Genomic DNA, 4,845 nt, shown 5'->3' on the forward strand with positions numbered 1-4,845 from the left:
TGGATGATAAATTGATAATTTTGTTCAAAATTGAATGAGCAAAAAGTAATTTTTTAAATTTTTATTAGTAAGTTACAAAGTTCAGTAACCAACGATTTTTTTGCAATTTCTTGGAACGACCAGTGACTTTGGAACCCCAGATTCCACGACCGAACCTATCCTTCGCCGGAACTTCAAGTTTTTTTTTGGCCAACAGGACTTCACTTCCTGGCCATCCATCCATCACTTGATTCAAAAAAATTGGCTCCTTATAGTTAAAGGTCATACTTTTTCTCGGTTCCTTTTGGCTTACGGCTATGATTATGTAATTTTGAACAAAAGGGAGTTGTTGAATCAACTTTTCTTTATTTTTTATTATCAAATGCATGAATATGGGCATATTAATTTGTTGGTTTTATTGTACTGAACTACAAGTGCTTTTTCTTTTCCGTTTCTTAAGTAAAGATTCTATTTTCGACGACGGATTTGGATATGAAGTTGATAGAGAATAGGGTTCTCTGATCTTGAATGAGTTGGCATGCATTGGACTATTGGACGGCTTCAATTGAGCTAAATTTTGAATAATTAAAAGAGAAGAAGGGCTCTAAATAATGTGATTGTATATATGCAGTTAACACTGGGTCGGTTCAATAATCCATACAATTGATTTTTCGTAGTTGGTTAATGCAAATGCAAGCTAAGCTTAATTAAAGATTTGGATTGATTTTGATTAATATCTTGTACGGATAGTATCATATGATCCAAACTTGATATCTACTAGTGCTTGTGATGTTCTCAAGTATTCTTCTTCCTCTTTTCCTCTCACTCATTTGAGTTTTTTTCTCGGGATTTAGATCATCAGATTTGTTCCGCATTCTAAAATTCTTGGTCAAATGGTACAATGCTTTGAAGTACCAAGAAGTTAGGGTAAATTTGTGTACAAATCAAGTGAGAATTTGAGTGTTCCATAATTGTACCAGTGAGATCTATACAGAGATGTATGTTTCTATTAACTCTCCCTTGCCATTACTTGCCCGAGTTGCCATTCTCGCCTTAGTAATGTTTTGATTTTGCCATCGAGAAAGGTTGACTTAGCAATATAGCATTGAGACAGTGAGTATGTGAATTTGAATTGTTAAGTTTACGTTGCCATTATCCAGTCATTAGTTCTTCTATTTCAATCTCAATAATGTTTTTATTACTTGAGTTGATTATGCTAAGTGGCTTCTGGTTTGAGAAATTAATCATGCAAATTATTAGTACAAAACTCGAATCTTCTTATTCTTTCACTGTTCTTCGAAATGCTATAGCTGCATCCCCTTTCTCTTTTTCCTTAATTTAGATAAGTTTACATTTTTTTCTCATGCGATTTATTTTGTGTTCTATTTTTGTTATTTGGAAATGATAATTGTTTTCCTAGGTGACTGTTATGGTAGTTTCACCTATCTGGGACTATCAAGACACTAGCTAAGCTGCTTCAACTTGTATTCCTGCATACGAGAGGGACCTTGACCACACCCCTCATTTCAAGGCAAAGGTTAATTTCAATGGTGAAACTTTTGTGAGTGTGAGAGATTTTGCTTTAATTTGAGACAAGAAGAACATGCAGCAGTTGAGGTTGCACTTAGATCACTTCCACAAAGTGGCCCATCATGAGCACTAATTGCAAGAGTTTTGGTATTTTCTGAACTTGTGATAATTAATGTTTTCATTCTCTTGGTACATCATTGTCTCAAGTTTCATATTATTTGATCATATGTCACATAACTTTAGATATTTATTCACTCTATATTGCAACCAACCAAGGCGTGGTTGAATATGAATTTACAATGCTTCTTATACTCTTGCTGATATTACTTATCGAGTTTTAATTATGGATTAGCAAACTACTGATAGGACTCTAAAAAGAAGACTGAATCTAAAAGGAATATTAATTGAAATAAACTGCAGAAGTTACAAGTATGAAGACGTTTACAAGGCTCCTTTTCCTTACTCAATATTTGCCTACCTCTATTCCTATATTCTACCCTTATTTATAGATCTATTTCTAACAGAATTCAGTTTTTCCTCCCCTATTTGTAGGCTAATTCTTCTATTTCCTTCTAGAATAGGTGAGGTGGATTGGAGCCTATCATTACCCCCGGTTTCCAAATCCACATTGTCCTCAAGGTGGGAGTCAAGGAAATGTTGGTGGTACCAATTGCCTGCTCTTCCATCATCACGGTTTGCCCGTTCTTTGTACATAAACCCTTGTGAGGGTTTCTCGTAGGAAAGAATTTTATCTCTTTTGAAGCCCACAGATTTGGAGGTGTAGCTAGCATGGTGTATTTGGGTCCACTTCAGCGGTCTTGGGCTGTCTTACCCACTTGATTTTTGTCCACAAGTAGTTGGGCCATCTTCATTATGAAGCCCAACCAACTGGGCTGTAATAGACAGACTTATGTCCAGGTTTCTGATTTTAACCAATAAACAAATGTACAATCTAGAATTTCCTCCTGAATGTTGAGTAAAGGTACTGCAAAAGCCTTAAAGTTCAGTCTAAATTCCTCTACGGTTTTTGTTTATTTGATGGACAGGAATTTCTCGCATAAACTACCTTCTTCATCTTCTTGCAATACTCATACTTGGCGCGCCTTATTTCCACACCCATGACCTGGGCTATAGTTTTTATTACACCAGTAAACAGTTCCTTGGCCATTTTTTCCTACAGCTTGACGTTGGTCAATTTCTGAAATGAAGGCCCCCCTTTTGCCGCGATCGGGCGACGAACAACTGTAGCTCGCTGGGTTTTAGCACTGTTTGACTGTGTCACGTTGGAATGATTTGCGTAATTTGGATAAGTGTTGGGTGTGTTTTGATATGGTTAAAACGGTGGGCTGTTGTACTTGTAGGGTAGTGGGCTTAGAGAGTTTTTATTTTTGCTTGGGAAAAACTTCAGTTAGGCCAATCACACTAAAGCATTCTTATCTTCTACACGTTGGGCCAACTTCATTAAATGGCCCACTGTGGCTTTAGTTGTCTTGCTTGAATTTCTACAATCTTCTTGTTGGGCTCCCTCCATATCATGGCCCTAAACCACTAATTTCCCCATTTTCTCTTATTTCATCCTTTTCACCTGTAGCCCATTAACAAGGCCCTCTAAACCTCCTACCACTTCACGAGAAAAAACATATGACCCAGATCGCTCATTATCTTCATCTTCCACAGTGTGCCTTTGCTTCATATGTGATATCAATGGACAGGCACCTGCTATGGCTGCTGGAGTTCCTCTAGTTCCGGCTGCTATTGATGATCTTGTGGCTTGGTGCAAAGGATTTGCAAATCAAGGCTTATGTTTCTTCTCCACTCCCTCCGATGATGGCGGTTGTTCTTTCTCTATCTTCCAGTTCACCATCCCATTCAATTCCAGCCCATTCTTTTCCACTTTCTTCACCGTTGTCTTCTTCTCTTCCGGCAGTAGTCCTTGTTCATATGTCGAAGAAAAAGCTAGGGCTTCCAACATCTCTCATTTCCTCACACCTGAGTGCTTACGTTCTAGAATTTCTTCAACCATGAAGACCTCCTTAATGCGAAATTGATCCAACATCAACCACTTCAACTCTTTCCAGGTTCGCACATGTCGGTAACAATCTATTAACTGAAACCAATCCCAAGTTTGCCAATCAAAACAAGCTATTGCAGCCTCTAGTTTCTCTACCTCGAATAATTGATTTCTTGAGAAGATCTTTTCTGCCTCAGACACCCATTCGTTTGTGTTTTCGCCATAGAATATTGAAATTTTTAGTCGGCCACATGAATCTAGTCCTGAATCATTGTCCCAATCTCCTTCTCGTTGCATTACCAGCTTCTCCCACCGATTGAATATTGAACTCCATTTCTCCTTCCACTCGCTTCTGAAGTTTGATTCCATCTGTTCGAGAATCGACGGCTCTGATACCAATTTGATAGGACTCTAAAAAAGAAGACTGAATCTGAAAGGAATATTGATTAAAATAAACTGCAGAAGTTACAAGTATGAAGACGTTTACATGACTCATTTTCCTTACTCAATATTTGCCTACCTCTATTCCTATATTCTACCCTTATTTATAGATCTATTTTTAACAGAATTCAGTTTTCCCTCCCCTATTTGTAGGCCAATTCTTCTATTTCCTTCTAGAATAGGTGAGGTGGATTGGAGCTAACTTGTGGAACTCGCCAATAAATGAAGATGATATTCCATTTTGGTAATTGGAATTTATTCACTTATTCAATTCTTTGAGCATCAATTTACTAGTATACTTTCGAAACTTACAAGTATTGTACTGTGTATATAACTTAAACCCAAAAAGCAGATAACTTAATTACCAATTAGTATATAAACGGGAGTCTATCATTTATTATCTTGCTGGAAATTGAAACTTTGTTAGCATGTTTGGCAAGGAGGATTGGATTGCATCATATAGTGGTACGACTAAAAAAGAAGCTGAAATATTGTTCATAATACTGCATACCAAATATGCAGCACGTCTTCCCAATGCATTGCATTTTGAAGTTTTTTGCCATATTTTCCCTAAGTAGACCATTGCAATAGGAACATCTATTAGTAAATGCAAATTTCTTTCATCTTCTTTCCACCAGAGGTCCACAGGACCCAAACAACGGCATAGTGAAAAGAGCGAAAATGCTTGGATTCTGCAGGATAAGCCGGATGAAGTGATGAGGACTCGATATCTTTTGACTACAGTGTCGATTTGCATTAATTAAACTTCGTTTCCAGCAGTGTTCGAAAATTAAATTAACATGACACATTCCATATTTTCTTTATTGGATTATGTATCAATTATTTCATCATCTTTTCGCAATCTTCCGTAATGCAGGATGAAA

Source organism: Olea europaea, chromosome 22 (genome assembly GCF_002742605.1).
Source record: "Olea europaea var. sylvestris chromosome 22, O_europaea_v1, whole genome shotgun sequence".
NCBI classification, from domain to species: Eukaryota; Viridiplantae; Streptophyta; class Magnoliopsida; order Lamiales; family Oleaceae; genus Olea; species Olea europaea.